This window comes from Bemisia tabaci, chromosome 8 (genome assembly GCF_918797505.1).
Source record: "Bemisia tabaci chromosome 8, PGI_BMITA_v3".
NCBI lineage: Eukaryota > Metazoa > Arthropoda > Insecta > Hemiptera > Aleyrodidae > Bemisia > Bemisia tabaci.
In genome coordinates, this window is record NC_092800.1 from 20,434,700 (window position 1) to 20,452,696 (window position 17,997).

The 17,997-nt window shown below is 35.1% G+C and overlaps 1 protein-coding gene across 4 annotated transcripts in view; it reads left to right on the forward strand.

Annotated features, from left to right (window-relative positions):
• LOC109035634 (uncharacterized) overlaps positions 1-17,997 on the forward strand; it is a 226,466-nt gene that overhangs the window by 186,750 nt on the left and 21,719 nt on the right. The gene's annotated exons all lie outside the window — the stretch shown is intronic.

Sequence of the window (17,997 nt, forward strand, 5' to 3'; positions counted from 1 at the left end):
GTACATACAAGTGGTAGATAATAGGGTGATTATCGTCTATTTTGCATACAGGGTGAGCGAAAAGTCCCCGACCCCCCCTCTAACTTTTGAACGAATTGAGCTAGGAAATGAAACTTTGGGAATGTTCCTATCTCAAAGGGGACCATCTTTTGAGGGGGTCAAAATTTTGGTCCCCCCCTCAGGGGGGACAGGGGCCCCCCAACTTTTTTTTTTCAAATAGCAACCCCTATCTTGTGATACCTCATTCGAAAGAGCATAAAAAACTAAGAATTTTGGCGCAAACCGCAGATCAATATCTCAATTTTTGACCGAGTTATGATAGGTCAAAGGTCAAATTTGACCTATTTTCAAAAAATCATAACTCCGGTTCAAATTATCGTAAAGAAAAAAATAAAACGGGAAAATTTACCAAATTGTGTTCGCTTTTACGTAAAAATTGCAGAAATCACTTCGATTTAATTTTAAGGGGGGGCTCGGACCCCCAAATACGTCAATTCAAAGGTCATTCAATTTTCCCGCGAAATAAGCCAATTTCCTCTGGATTTGCCTCCACATTATCTCAGTAAGGTCAAAATCAGTTCAACATTACGTTGGCAAGTCCCCAAATTTCGGGAAAAGTTAAAAAAACGAAATTTAAGGTGATTAAATTTGACCGTTTAAATTTCGTTTTTTTAACTTTTCCCGAAATTTGGGGACTTGCCAACGTAATGTTGAACTGATTTTGACCTTACTGAGATAATGTGGAGGCAAATCCAGAGGAAATTGGCTTATTTCGCGGGAAAATTGAATGACCTTTGAATTGACGTATTTGGGGGTCCGAGCCCCCCCTTAAAATTAAATCGAAGTGATTTCTGCAATTTTTACGTAAAAGCGAACACAATTTGGTAAATTTTCCCGTTTTATTTTTTTCTTTACGATAATTTGAACCGGAGTTATGATTTTTTGAAAATAGGTCAAATTTGACCTTTGACCTATCATAACTCGGTCAAAAATTGAGATATTGATCTGCGGTTTGCGCCAAAATTCTTAGTTTTTTATGCTCTTTCGAATGAGGTATCACAAGATAGGGGTTGCTATTTGAAAAAAAAAAGTTGGGGGCCCCTGTCCCCCCCTGAGGGGGGGACCAAAATTTTGACCCCCTCAAAAGATGGTCCCCTTTGAGATAGGAACATTCCCAAAGTTTCATTTCCTTAGCTCAATTCGTTCAAAAGTTAGAGGGGGGGTCGGGGACTTTTCGCTCACCCTGTATATACATGAACAAGTATCATCGTCAAAAGGAGGATCAGCCCTTCTTGAAATCGTCATTGAAATATAGACTGAAAGATATTCACACATGGGTGAACAACTTAACAACTTTCAAGCAATGCCATATTCTTTGTTTGTTTCTGATAGAAGGCCTAACAAACTACTGAACCTTGGCGTATTATTGCGGACATTATGTGCCTCCTACTTACAATGCTTCTTTCTTAGCAACTTCATGGATGTTGGCAAGACCGGGTTGGTCACCCATGCCAAAATGTTCGGGCATACCAATGTCTCTATTTTCCCCTTCTTTTTTTTTTGTACGTGCCGGCCGGCCCATTCCTTTTTTTTTCTTCGAATTTTTTTTCAATTTTATGACGATTTTTTGTTTTTATCTCTTTCAAGAAAAAAAATTCATTACAGTTCTCATAAGGAACTCTTTGACATCTAAACAAGGACATACACTAAGGGTCAAGTAATGATCAGTGTCTCCTTAGCGATGAGTCGGAAGGTCTCCAAAAAATTATTGATCAGTGGATGGGCATATTCAGAGAAGTTGGGCCGATTTGATATCATACTCCTTTAAAGCGATGGATCAAATAAACGTGTTCAGGTCATCATACCTTATATGTACTTAATTTTTTTTTTTTTTTTTTTTTTTTTTTTTTTTTTTTTTTTTTGTGAAAAACGTTGGGGTGTATAGTATATCATGAAAGAGGAAATCGGGCCGTTTTGATATCATTTCCTTTTAAATGCTGAATCCAAACGGTACTGCCATCATATTTTTTGGGTGTCTGTTTTTTTTTTTTTTGGTGATTAGTGACATATCTTGGATTGGGCCGAAATAAAACTTACTGCGGTCCTTACTTTCGCGAGGATCCTTGTGATCCAAAAGAAACAAGCTTTTGGAGGAGTTTACATGAGTATCTTTCAAGTAACAAGTCAAGATTTCTCTCATCATATTTTCGAGTTTCGGCTTTAATAAAAACATTGTTCCAAATTCGCTCCGAAAGAGCTTATTGAATCGATCCTAAATGCCTAGAACATATTGGCTCGCCACCAGCAAATATAATTTAGTTACGGGGGGTTGAAGAATTGAACTGATAAAATTTATTTTTGCCACATTTTTCTGATTATTGGCAAATTTTACGGTCAATTCTGCCAAATACTTACTGCAGGACCGGGTATTGATCCGAAACACGGTCGACACACAACCATGAGCTAGCTAACGAGTTCCTGACAAAAATAAAATTTTATGAATTTCGAATCCCATAAGCTCTCGTAAAACTTGAAGAGCTCCGGTTGCTTTGGGACTTTTCCCAAAATGCTTAGCAAAACTGTGCAGCATATGATCAATTTCTTTCAGAAATATTTCGAAAGATTTCGTTCATGCTAGGTTAATTAAATGACATACACATTTTATTGCTAACAAGGTTGGTATTATTTTTTTTAGATGTACAGTAACTGAATTCGTGTCTGCAAAATTTGTATTACAAGTATCTGCACGTACAGTTGATAGATGGTTTAATAGAATGCCTTTACATTCTATAGAATTTACTAAACAATCTGCAAGTTCTTTTGCCGTCCCTCCTGATGGCTCAAGGAGATCGAAAAATGTTTCAATTGGAGCACATTTTTCATCATCCAAAAAGGTGACTCCTGTCGCCATGTGCTTCTTGGAACTGCAATCCGTTGTCTCATCAAATGAGTCCAAATACAGCTTTTTTAAGCTTTTCAATCAACGCCCTCTCAAATTCATCCCCCATCCTGTGAAGGAGCTGCGTCCCTCTGGTGTGATGAAGTCGCAATTTGAATTGTCTGACGATTTGTGGCGAGGGCCGCGTTGGATATAAAGTCGCCTAAATGATACCACCAAAAAGAGCATTTCTCCAAAAATGTAAAAAGAAGAAAAAAAGAGGGGCAAATGCTAAAATTCTAAATGCTGATTTAGGTAAAAATCGTGGGTTCTTTAATGTTTTCCATTAACCGTTGCAAAATTTGCGTGCATGCCGCGATGTCGAGGCGAATAACAAGTGATTTTTAATTATCTTAAATCTCTATCTAACAAAACCTCCGGAGCAATCGTGTATTTGCTGCGACATTCCGATGATTCTGACGTGATTTATTATTTTTTTTCTTGCAAAAAAGCGAGGAGAAAAAATTCATTTCGCGCGATACCGCGTTGAGAAGTGCGACATTTCTCGACAGGATTTAACGAATCCATTGGAGGTATCGCGCTTTGCTGCTTCTTGCAATATTGAGATGAAAATCGCACAATTTCTCACTTGTTAAAAATCCGAATTGAGGCAAGCAACTATTTGAACTTTAGAGTAGGTACATGTGGTATCACGCGAATTTGAAGGAGATTTATAGCTTTTCTCCTATTTGAGTTTACGACTCGTATGAAAATTATGAGCACTTAGATAATAAATTCGCGTACTTTCTGCGATTGAGGGGAAAATTGTGAGATCTTCAATTTTTTTCGTCATCTGCTGCAAAATTTGCGTGCACTCCAAGATTTCGAGGCAAATAAAGCGTAATCGTGAATCATTTTACGAAGCCGCTGGCGTAATTGCATATTTGCCGCAATATCGTGGTAATTATTGCGCGATTTCTCATTTTCATAAAAAATTTATGAAAAATCACGCGTTTTCCGCGGTACAAAGATGAAAAGCGCGTAATTATTTAAGATTAAACAAATTCGCTGGAAAAATCGCGCAATTTTCACGAAAGTTAGGTGAGATTATCGTATGTTTTCACTTTAAACAAGCGGACACTAAGCGAGCAACTTTTCGAACTTTGGAGTAGCTTTTTAGGAGGGAAAATTAAAAGTTAGTACGTCACGGAATCTTCAAACAACAAAAACATTGTTATTGTTTTAACATAAAACATCTAATCCAACGGATAACTGAGTAATCATCCGCTTATTTTTATCCTCATTTCATTTTAATTCGTAATTCGACGGCGTAAGTCAGCAATCACATAATTATCTCGTTCACGGTGTCTGAAAATCTCCGCTTCTACGTTCATTTTTCTTAAAGAAGAACCTCGACACATTTGACATCATTTCTTGCAGTTTATACAGAATTTTCTTCGCATAGAGAAGAAAACTCACGGCAGTTTTAAGGAATTGCCATTGAGTAGTTTTCCGATTAAAAAATGAAGTATGACAAGAAGTCTGCGACGTCGTAAACCGAGTTATGTGATTGCCGACTTACGCCGTCGAATTGTTCTCCGGTGTCATTCTAAAGATCCGCTACCAATTAAAGTTTGTTGAAAGGAACTTAAGGCTACTTTTAAAGTGAGAGGAGTCTGATTCAGTCTTTATTCAGTCAACATCGGCAAAGACTAGGTTTGAATCAGTAATTCGCCAACCACGTATCTCGAAATTCAGTGTTGGACCTTAGTTCCACAAACACATAACTCGCCCAGGTAGCAAGATCTGCTATAAAATAATTTTTTTATATCTTCGAAATAACAGTTTTATTGCTATTAAATGAGAGTTTTAATTGCTATTAATATGTTATAAAAAAATAATTTATATAGGTTGAAAAGATCGATTAAAGTACTCCCCAGTTACAACAGTTTCAGGCGCTATATTCCTATTTTATGAAGTTAAAAATAACAGTTTAAAATAATTTAATGGGATAAATCAACAATGATTAACGTAGTGAAAAACAAATTGCATTTGGGAAATTTACTGGTGTAAAGCGACACTCGTCTTAAAAAAAAAAGAAATTTTAAATGTTGAATACAAGTTTTGAATTATTCTTGTAAAGTATTAAAAAAAAACTTGAAATATACATAGAAAAACCAATTTTTAATAATAGAACGACTCGTAAAATTGTAGTTTTATTGAAAATTAACAGTGTCAATATATGAAATTTTATTCGTTTTTAATATTTTGTTAAACTGTTATTTTTTGGTTTTAAAAGATCAATTATAGAACTCCCCAGTTTCAGGCCTCATATTCCTATTTTATGAAAGTAAAAATGACAGTTTAAAGTCTACCTAAATGGAAAAATAATAGTTAAGTAAAAATCATTTTTTGTATCTCGCAAGACAACTTCAATTGGTTAAAAAATGGTTTAAAATTTGTTTCTCAGCAGTTGCATTATTATTGTTAAATTGACATGAAAGAACTTGTGAAAGAGCTGAATATCAACTCAAAAAAAAAAAAAAAGAAAAAGAAAAAAAAGAGGCACTATATTTTGTCTAAAACAATTGTTTCCGAAGTTCCTAAATTAAATTATTTCACGCAAAATACTGCAGCTTTGTAGAGAATAAATTGCAGTTTAAATGTTCCTGAAATAGGAATAAGGACGTTAACCCATTTCAATTATTAGCCATTCAAAAAATCACTTTTTAATAAATTAAAAAAATATTTTATCAGAAGAGTAAGATCTGTAAAATTAATAATAAATACTTTAAAAATCAATACTCGAAGATCTGAAGAATGACCTAAAAATACATTAACTTTCAAACTAAAGGAACTCTAATATATTTGTTAAAGAGAGATAAAATCTTTCTTAAAAGAAGTAAAAGTCAAGTGTATAATGGGTTGAAAATTTATTTTCAAAGATTAAAAAATACCTCTTAAAAAAAGATAACACCTTAATTAGAATAGGCGCACATTAACTCTTTAATGGTTTGAAAATCTCCTTCATTAGTTGAAAAACAGCTGTTACAAAAATATAAAATATTCCTTAAAATAGGAAAAAATTTAGTCTTAAAAGGGTTGCAAATTTACTTGTAAGAGTTGAAAAATAATTTTCCAATTAAATGTAAACTAGGCATAAAATAGCTATATAATGGCACTTAAGGAGCATTAATTCACTTTTTAAAATTACAGCCTCGGAGCACTTCTTTAGAGACCGCACCGAGCACCGACATTTTATTGTGTTTATTGAGGATTTACAATTGCTGCTTGTGGGTTTGGTTGTGGGTTTACAATTGCTGCTTGTGGGTTTACAACTGTTAGCTCCTCTTCATCGTCATTGCCAATGCTATCATTGAGGCTGAAAAGAGAGGAAGAACACTTGTTAAAACGCTGCACAAAATAAAGAAAACTGCTCAAAAGATAATTAAACAATAGATCTTGTTAAAGGAGTGATATGTACCTTGTCTTGCAGATTTTGTTGTATTCATTTTTAATTTTTATAATAGGGTGTGTATTTTTTCGGAACAAATGAAAGTTAGGAAAGTCTTTCCTCTCCTTAAGAAAGGAAAAAAAATACTAAGTGAAGACTATAGACCCATAGGCATCATACCAGTTTTTGCCAGTATTTTGGAAAAACTGATGTTTGAAAGTGTTACAAGTTATTTGTTGAGAACCTGTCAAATTAGTTCTGCAACAGGGCTTCCTGGAAGGGAAATCTAAGGAATCGGCACTTTTGGACATCATCAGAGAGGTTATGTCTAATAAGGAGAGGAGAAAATTTACGCTTTGAGTATGCCTCAATCTTAGTTTACCAAGTTGATCATCAGATACTGCTGAAAATCTAGGATAACTCTGATATACTCTAATGCATCTATGCAACTTTATGAAGATTTCCAGTTTATTGGAGGAGAGGTCACATTCAAAAAACCGTTAGAGAACAGGAGAATTGTTTAGCTCAAAAGAAGAAGCTACCTGCAAAATTTTACGCAAGTTATCTTTGCAAACATCTAATAAATATTCTTCCCTTTTTAACTCAAACCAAATAATGCAATTAAAACTTACTTAGGACTCAGATGGCTTTTCAACGTGTCGTTTTACTCTCTTGGTTATATTGCCAGTTCCGTGTATGTCGGTGCAAATGGCTAGAGAATAATATGAGAAACATTTGAATTAGCAGTTGTACGTAAACTGGAAAGTATTCTGAAATATTTGTGCTGAGATAGTTCCTCACAGCTTTTGAAATGATGCTATAGAATTACTTGATTTTTGGATAATTTTGAATTATTTCAGTTTTATCAAAAATGCTTATTGCTTCCTTGTGTGCGGATGCATGAAGGATAAGTGCATTAAATATCATGTTATGATAAAAATCGAATCGGTTGCCTACCACCTGACCTGAAAATTGCACATCAAACCTGAGTATGATTCTTAGGTCAGGCAAATTATTGTTATTTGAAATAATTTTATCATTTGATATACTTATTCATCCAACTTCCAGGCAAGTGGGAACAATGGATCACTAGACAAGGTACGAATTTCAGCATTCTGATACATGTTTCTTCACCAAAATTTCACGTAAAATACGATGCGCACAAAGAAAATTACCGAAATCAACTCCTTGCGAAGATACTTAATGATTCTTGGTGCGTGAATTCAAACCACCCGCTCATGAAAACTCAATGCTCTACGTGATTCACATCGCGCGCTAAACGGTATCATGAACGTCTCTGCGATAAAAAAATCTGGCAACCTCAATCTTGATGTTTTGGTCCAGCTACAGCAATTTACGTATAGTTTGAAAAACACATGGTGGGAAATGAACGTTGCTCGATTGAGAAGCTTGCTGAAACCGTTGTAGTGTGCGATTTGACTCACGTAGAGCTTTGAGTTTCTTGTGAGCGTGCAGTTCGAATTCCTTGTAACCAATGTGAAATAAAAATGTTAATATCTCCGTTAGGAGTTGGTTTCAGTAATTTTCGTTGCGCGAATCATGTTTTACGTGAAATTGTGGATAAGAAACATGTATCAGAATGCTTAAATTCGAACCTTGTCTAGTGATCCATTAGCAGGTTTTATTAAACTTGATGTTAACTTGATAATTAATTCAAAATAAGTCTAAATGGAGCAATTCGATGACTAGATAACAAAAAAACTAGGAGGGGCCACCACAAGATTTAAACATGGTATTTTAAAACCTTGTCGTCAAAATGGGTGAATCTTCCTAAATAATCTAGCTGCATCTTCTTTCACCATTTGTTCAAGTATCATTTTTCCCTTCAACTGTTTCCAGACAAAGAAACTTCACTTGATCAGCATGGGTATGGACATTTTCTTTGGAAAATGCGTTCCATCTTCATGGAATGGGCTGTAGATGTTAACGGATCGTTAGATTGAATTACTGAAGTTAATCTAAAAGGAAGTACAATTTATTGGGGGCTAATTCATCATTTGGAAGCTTTGGGATTTTAATTGGGTATGTTTTGATAATTACGAGTGGAAGGGAAAGGAGCTTTTTTAGAAATGAAGAATAAGCATTCGAATACAATTATCTTGTCACGATTTTATTTATTTATGATTAGGAGCCAACCCTTCATAATTTTTTACCAGATTCGAAAGGTTTTAATGCCGTTGTTGCTATTTCTGCTGACTTGGGCATTCGGTCCAATTCATCCGGGAAACCTCGAGATCCTGCACACAAGCATGCAACATCATGCTGGGATGTTGACAATGCCTGTTTTTACACCATTACCACAATTTGCTTTTAGTGAGCTACGTCACACTACGACCACTACCGGTAGTTGTAAAATCTCACCAGTAGATGTCCACCGAAGTATTAAAACACACCCATCCTAACCTAGCATTTCACAACTTGAAAGTTTTGTTCTTTTTCATTTGAATATTTTCTAAGCAGCAGATAAGTTACTTACGCATGATTATTGAGGAATAATATTTCGTAGCGACAAATGCTCGCTTCCTCACGTTAAGTCTTTTTTGTCCTTTCAATAAATATTCTCTCTTCAACTCGTCTGAAAAGGCTAGGTCAACAAGACCCCGGGCCGTCTTGCAAATTATATTGTGCGGGACCTGTTGCTTCAAAACTTTAACCTGTAAGATAAAGAAAATAGAGGATTGAGGTGAAAATTAATCCTCGGATTAAAGGAAAATAAAAGGGAGAAAAAGACATCATCAGACATGCTTCATTTGTATCGAGTCTCATTCATTTTCTGCTACTAGAAAACAGTCAAAAATCTAGTTTAATAAAATGGTTACAGATAGCAAATTACTCACCCAGATGAGAATATTCAAGGAGGCCATAATGTTACTCATACTGAACAATATTTACCTGACATAAGTTTTACTATGAAAAAGCTAAAAAAATACACTTTTATTAACTAAATCAAGCCCACGAATTGGAAAATCTCCAATAAAGTTTACACAACAAACATACACACACACACCCTCACCCTCCCTCACCATCCTTCCTTCGCACACACACCCACTCTCACCCTCATTCAAGTTAATAAACTTATAGACAGATTTTTATGAGATGTTTTGTAACATTCCTATTTTTGGATCTTTATTCCTTGTAACAGATTTCCGACCAAAAACTTATAGATTGAAAAGACCTCCAGCAAAAATTGTGTTGAACACAAAATTTAGGAATTAAGTAGAAATAAAGGACTTCCTTAGATTATTGAAATCTGTTAGTGGTAAGGATAGGCACAAATAACAGTAGAAATAAAGCCTTGAATGAGAGTCAAAGCGTGGGTAGAATAATTTAAGGATGGCTCGCCCGTAAACAAAATGCAAAAATACTGCCTCTTCTCTAAGAAAAAGAATACAGGTACTGTGAGAAGCATATGAAGACTGATGCCTTAAGATGATTTGGTTGCCGGAAGATTATGAGACAATACAACATGCAATAAATCGCATTGATTAGCTTCGTGTTTTCAGCTTCCTGTCAGTCACACTGAATTTTGAGAAACATATTCAGCATATTAAATACTAAAATAGGGATTTTTTAGGGGGAAAATATTGCATTCAACTGCGATTTTGATACCAAGATAAAATGCAATATTTTACCTTTGAAAAATTCCTGCCTTTAATATGCTGAATTGGTTTCTCAAATTTTGTTGGTAAATTCTTTAATGTGGCAATGACAAATATAGGATCTCAAAATTCAATAAGAATGACGTTAACTTAAAACACAGCGCTAATCGATGCAATGTATCGCATGTTTCCCGGACTCATAGTTTTTCAGCCACCAAATCACCCTAAGAAGGAAACTGTTACAGCATAAAAAACTAACCTGATCCTTTGCTATGTTTTCTTGTAGCTCATGATTTAAGTGAGTAATATCAATCACAAGTATAGTGCAGAACGGAATACTCTTTTCCACATTCTCTCTCTTGTGTCAACTTTTCTCACTAAAGACAAATAAAATAAGAGGAAAAAAACTCTACAATGGGGTGAATCTTTAACTAAACTTACCAAATAATGACCATCTGGCTTAGATAAAGCTGGGTAGGTGGTGATATATTTTGCAATATCCTTTGGACCTTTCCCGAAAAGCAAGATTCTAAGGTGGCAGGTTTTTTTGAAAACTTCAATCAATTCAGGTAGGGCAACTGAATTGTTCTTGCAAATTGTCAGTTCTTCTTGTAAGTCAGCATTATTAATTACAGGCTCTGAAATCAGTGAAAAAAACAATTTGGTTGGAATAGGTAGCATTGAAGATTGATGAACTTATTTCACAGGCCTATTATTCTACCCACCGTGAATGGAAAAATGTGTGCAAAAATAAGCTCAAAGGTGCACAATTTTTTACAAGAATTTTGATGCATATTTCCCAATTAAATAATCTTTCCTTCAGACAAATTACTGATAATTTCAACAGCTGACACTGAAAAATCAACCTAAATCCATCTACACAAAAATGTAAGTAAATTAGAAAAGTGTACGTAAAATAAACGATAAAAAAACTAATTTAGATGATAATTTAAGCAACAAAAAAAAGTTGACAAACAGTGTCAAATCTATTTGAATAGTCCTGACAAATCTGGCACTAGCCGATGTTTGCTGAGCCTCATTGCTGATGCGCAAAATTCAGGCATCAGGCCGATGACTTCCACATTCAGCGTGTGATTCCAGCTATCAAGATCAATCTACACAGGTCAGTAATGGCGCATCTTTTTGAAATCCACTCCCCCGCCCGGCCCTGACTCAGCGGCAGCCAATTGTACGTCACACTGGCTGCTCCCATTAGAAATACATTGCAGGCAGCCAATTGTACGTCATTGCGTAGTAGAGTTTCAAAACTCGTTGTCGGGAACAGAGACAAGAAACCCTCCACTGGCCTCCAAGCGACAGGTGGAAGATTTTACTTTCAGGGATTCAACAGTATGGACAATTATTAGGGAGCAAAAGTCATCACCCTAATTTCGGCTGTTGACCTACCAACATGGTCGATGATGAGCTTTGGGTGACGTCATGAGCCAAACAAGTTTCACAAACTTCGGCCATTTTCGACTTGTTTGCAAAACGAAACTGCCAACACGTTGTTAAACATCAACCATGTAGGTAAGTCAACAGTAGAATGCTGAAGTTCCGAAAGTAAAAGCTTCCACAATGGCCAAGATACTAGTGTAAGGTCTCTTGTCTCTGGTCAGGAATGACTGACCTGTGTAGATTGGTCTTGCCAGCTATAAACAACTGCCAACTTATCTGATGCGAGTTTTACTACTTTTAACATGTCTGCGTAGTCAACTATAGACCGTATTCGATAACGGTTCGATGTATCGTTTGGTTCAAAACAATAGAACATAACCTCAAACCATACTGTAAGGATTTAAATTGGAAAAGCTGAAAATGAGAAATTTCCTGACAATTTCACTTTGCATTGGCATTTGGTACTCAGAAGAATAAATAATCTGTTACAAAAGACCCGTTCTCTCAGATTTCTTAGTTTACTTTTGAGGCTATGTTTATGTTTTGAACCAATCGATATCGATGCAATCTCACCCATCTGATGTATCGAATACGATCTATTCCTTGGTTCCAAGCCCGGGGAACAGGGCCACGATTAACAGCAAACTGTTCCTCAGCGGACCGATTATTGAAATTTAAACCAGCCCGGTAAGACATCGAATTGCGATATATTGCATGGTTAAGATAGGGCTATGTCTTGTCGTGTCAGGCTGACATAGTTTCAATAATCGGGCCGCAGGTCCTTGCCCAGGGCAACAGGGCCACCATGCATGATATACCTACTTACTTACGTCTACTGACAAAGCGGACTGCGGGGCGATTATTGAAATGATGTCGACTCTATGTCACCGCTTACGGCAAGACATAGCCCTATCTTAACTGTGCAATATATCGCAATTCAATGTGTTATCGGGCTGGTTTAAATTTCAATCGGCCCGCTGGTCGGCAGAAAAGGAAACGACTGTCAATTTAGCTGAAATGCATATCATCAGCGAAAATTCTACTTTGCTTATGGGATTGCCTCGTCAAATTAAGTAGGAGTTAAATAGTTAGTCCCAAAATCAGCTATGTGCCCCTCAATTCCAACTAGAAATTGCAGGCCTGAAGTCTTCTCACATACTCCGAGCAGAACAAAATTACTTAAGTACAGTGCATAAGAAGGGAAGATGAATAAGAGAATGGACTTACAGAGGTGGCCACTTTTCTCCTTTTTAACTGAATCTGAGTCGGACTAGACACAATGTCCTCCATACCGGAGGTATTTCTGCATTCAGACGATGAGGATGAGGAGTCGAAGTTGGTATCTTCTGCTTCGCATTCACTGAGACACTGCTTGAGCTTGGCGAGCTGAACTATTTTTGCAGCTCTGGAGGGCATTAATAAAAAATAACACACGCACACTACGCACAAATGAAGCACTAAACACAATTAATTACGAAACAAACGGAATCGGCGAAAATATGTAACGGTTACGCGGTGCGATGCGATGCGGTTCGGTTTGAGACTAGTCCGCCAATTCGAGATGAGAGAGCAGTCTGGCAAATCCTTGAAGCTGAAAGTATGCAAAACGGTTAAAGCATTGAAATTAATTATGTACGATCCTTTAAAAATCTGAGAGCTTTTGAAAATGAACTGTAGTTAATTTTTTATTTCGTACAAAGGATGTTCAAACCTCATTATTTTAAAGACCACGTGAGAAATTATAGCGATAACATAAGAATTTGGAATTGCTGCGTTATGACCAAAGTTGGTATCGTTCAACGTCGCAGCGCATGCGCGCAGGACGCATCTGCCACCTCTGATGCTGGCTCCCGTGGAGTAGTGGTTGTAGCGCTGGCTCTACGATCAAGAGGTCCCGGGTTCGATTCCCGACCAGGTGACTTGGTTTTGATATTATCAGGCAATGGTGATTTGGGGCTGGGGTATTAAGCATGGGAGATACCACTTGGCTCCTTAAATATCCGTAAAAAAAATAATTAAAAAAAAATATATCTTATACGCAGGGTTGCAATTTTCATGAAAAAAAGAATCTTGAAAGTTCCGAATTGCTTGTTATACCTATTACGGAGATATTTCATAAATTTCAGAAAAATACAAAATATTTTTCAAAACGGTGGCCGGTTAAGCTACGTTCAAAATGGCCGAAAATCGACCAACTTATTTTTTTCCGATTGATTCGCCTGAAACTCGGTATCTGGGGGTAGTTGGGCACGAGAAAAACGCATTTAACGAGTTTCAGGCGCGAATCCATCGGCCGAAAATCGAGTTGGTCAATTTTCGGCCATTTTGAACTTTAACCGGCGGCCATTTTGAGATGGTTTAAAATAATGTCTTCGGGTTTCGCGAAAAATTTTCTTTTTTTATGCTCTTTCGAGGTATCACAAAGGGGGTCTTTAGATCTGTAAAAGAATAAGTTGGTGTCCGTTGCCCCCCCACCCCAAGGGCGGTCTTCCGGAAAATCTAAGGGGGGGGGGGGTCCCGGAAAATTTTAGGGGGGGTCAAAAAATAGCTCCCTTTGATATAGGAGCGTCCTCCAAGTTTCAAATCTCTATCTCGATTAGGTAAAACAGGCCCGCCACAAGGGGGGGGGGGGATACTGGGTCCTTGGTACCGGGGCCCGGGCCCTGGAGGGGCCCGTGACGCAGGTGACAAACCATTACGAATTCATGTGTAACCCTTGTCTCGTAGGGAAAAGTGAAAAAATTATCCTAAAAATTCCGCAAAAGGTGAATAAAGTTTCAAAAACACGCTAGGGCACTATAAAATTTTTCTTACTTTTTTAGAGATTTTCAAGATTTTGAGTATATGTAGAATGATATCTTTAGTAACTGTGTTTCATTTTCTTCCGTTGTCGGATGCTAAGAGGCTCCTTTCTGGGCATCCTCGACTTCAATGGCTTAACTCCCTTGCCACAGACGTACGAAAGGGGAGTCCAGGGGGGGCCGGCTCCCCATAGAATTGAAAAAAAAAAATTATAGATGTTTTGAATGCAACAATTCGAAAGTTTTTGGTGCTGAAAGTAAACAAAAAGGCGTAATTATTCTGCAGAAATTGATGGAAAATCTCCATCATAAGAGCTTCATAATGCGTCCAAATAGATTTAAAATTTCAAAAATTTTCCGGGGGAGGCCCCCCGGACCCCCCCCCCCCCTTGTGCTAGGGGCCCGGGCCAGAAAATTGGTACCAGGGCCCGAGATGGTATGTGGCGGGGCCTGGGTAAAAAGATAGGGGGGCGGGGACTTTTCATCATGTATAAAAAAAATTTCGAAAGAACGCATGCATGATTCAATTATGAACGAGAATGGCAGGAAACATATTAACAGTCCACGTCAGGCTAACATCAGAAAAGCACACTAGGTATGGGACATGATCTTCGCTGTGAATTTGATGGCATGATTTTATATGCATCTGCAATGCGCGAATCCCTATACTGAATTCCTAACAGGATTCCTGGCATGGAAACTTGGCACCTTAGAGCATAAAGCGCACATACGGAAACAATGCTAAAACAGCTTCTTTCGATGTCATTATGGCAATTTTAAAATGTTGACGTAACGTCCGTGGGAATGCAGATTTTATTACTCTGAGTTGTCAACGAAACAAATCATATAATTGTCTACTTGACAACTCAACAGTTATTTTAAATGTTTTTAGATGCTGAGATTACATACATAGTTTGTAAACTAAGCAAACAATACTAAAGTTATATGAGCATACCGATTTTGCTAACCTAACAAAAATAAATGTCAACGCAACAAATAATAATTGTCAACTTGACAACTCAACAGTTATTTTAAGTGTCTTAAGATGTTGAGATAACATATATGGTTTGTAAACTAAGCAAACAATACTAAAGTTGTACGAGCATACCGATTTTGCTAACCTAACAAAAATAAATGTCAAATTAACATCCTAACTGTTACTTAAGCATATCTTATAAAATGCAGAATGACCATATTTTAAGATTGTCAGATTAGCATCCAAGACTTGCAGCATTAACAGTCTCGATAGTTACGGAAGCAGAAAAATAGCTTGTCGGATTAAAAAACCCCAAGGATGCTGAACTCGCACATTTTTTTTCCGTGTGTATTTTTTTGAAACATAATTGCAATTAATCAAATACTTAAACAATCTTTTGACTGCTATTTCTAGTATCTTTTTATTGATTTCATTTATACTTTCCTCATCAGCGTTAAATAGTCATAAACGTTTTTTATATGGATTCTTTTTTGACAGAAATTAAAGCCACACCGGTTTTCAGGAAACAATTATTTTAAAATAGTTTCTCATCAATGGTGTTTTAAAAAAAATGTAATACTAATTTATAGTTCACAACTATTTAAAATAAAATTTATTGAAGAAAAATTGCAATAAATCAAATATTTAAACTGTCTTTTTATCGTTATCACTTGTATCTTTTTATTGATTTAAATTATATTTTCTTTATCAGTGATAAATAGTGATAAAGGTTTTTTATATGAATTCTTTTTCGACAAATATTAAAGGTTACACCGGTTTTCAGGAAACAATTTTTTAAAAATAGTTTCTCATCAATGGTATTTAAAAAATAATGTAATACTAATTTATATTTCACAACTATTTAAATAAAATGTTTTGCAGAAAAACTGCAATAAATCAGATATTTAAACTGTCTTTTTATCGCTATCACTTGAATCTTTTTATCGATTTAAATCATATCTTCCTTGTCAGTGATAAATAGTCATAAAAGTTTCTTACATGGATTCTATTTTGACAAACATTACAGCTGCACCGATTTTCAAGAAACAATTGTTTAAAAATAGTTTCTCATTAATGGTATTTAAAAAATTAATGTAATGCTAATTTATATTTCACAACTATTTAAAATAAAATGTTTTGCAGAAAAACTGCAATAAATCATATATTTAAACTGTCTTTTTATCGCTATCACTTGAATCTTTTTATCGATTTAAATCATATCTTCCTTGTCAGTGATAAATAGTCATAAAAGTTTCTTACATGGATTCTATTTTGACAAACATTACAGCTGCACCGATTTTCAAGAAACAATTGTTTAAAAATAGTTTCTCATTAATGGTATTTAAAAAGTTTTGCAGAAAAACTGCAATAAATCAGATATTTAAACTGTCTTTTTATCGCTATCACTTGAATCCTTTTATCGATTTAAATCATATCTTCCTTGTCAGTGATAAATAGTTATAAAAGTTTCTTACATGGATTCTATTTTGACAAACATTAAAGCTGCACCAAATTTCAAGAAACAATTATTTAAAAATAGTTTCTCATCAATGGTATTTAAAAAAATAATGTAATACTAATTTATATTTAACAACTGTTTAAAAGAAAATGTTTTGCAGAAAAACTGCAATAAATCAGATATTTAAACTGTCATTTTATCACTATCACTTGTATCTTTTTATCGATTTAAATTATATTTTCTTTATCAGTGATAAATAGTGATAAAAGTTTCTTATATGGATTCTTTTTCGACAAAAATTAAAGCTACACCGGTTTTCAGGAAACAATGATTTAAAAATAGTTTCTCATTAATATTGTTTAATAAATAATGTAATAATAATTAATATTTCATGGTTATTTATAAAAATGTGTTTTGCAAAAATATGGCAACAAATGAGATATTTAAATTTGTTTTTTATTGTCTTTTTTTTTTATCTTTTTATTGATTTAGATTAAATTTTTCTCATTAGTACAGTATAATACTTTATGTTTTGTAAAATAGCTTTTTTAAAACATAAATAGTCTACTTCTGTGTTTTATGAAATCAACTTTAAAAAAAAAAAATTAGAATAATTTTTTTAAACTTTTTTAGTTATCAAAATGTTATTCTACTTTTCTTTCTTTAAAAAAGTTTTGTTAAGTAAGTGCTTTTGATTGATAATTTTAAACCGCCGTTTTATTTCAAATCTAAGTATGTTTTTATTGCAATAATAGTTTCTTTTTCGATCAGTGTATAACACTAGTTAAAGTTGTGTTATATTTTCAGAAAACATGACTAAATTATAAATTTTCCACTGGTATTTTTTAAGTATGTAAGAAAAATTGTTCAGTGATTATAGTCGCAAAGGACTTCTCTTTTCCGTTGGTTTTTCAACTGTTGTACTAGAGCAAATTTTTCGATGAAAAAGTGTACAAAAGTAACAGTGTAAAAACTGTTGTGAAATTGCAATTTTGAACTGTTACTATTGCTACCTGGGCGGTTTTTCGGCCATTTCTCCAGATAGACGAGCATAATATTCAAAATGATGATAGAGTCCTATAAAGCATCTTATACTTGCTGTCTCTAAGAATTATTTCCTCTCTACCTTCAAAGATGAGGAATGTAGAGAGTTTTTTCCCGATCCTGAAAAATCGCGTTTTCCGAGTTATGTGATTGCCGACTTATACCGTCGATATATGGATTTAAGTAATCCTAATTTATCATCGTTGCGGATTAATTATTATAAACTATTTTAACACATGGTGAAAATAATGCAAAATTAATAATTCCCCAGTAAATTATTATGGCATACCTAAAAATCGATTTAATAGCGCTCTAATTGGAAATCGAATTTCCAAAAATTTGGAAAAATTTGACAAAGTTCTCCTTC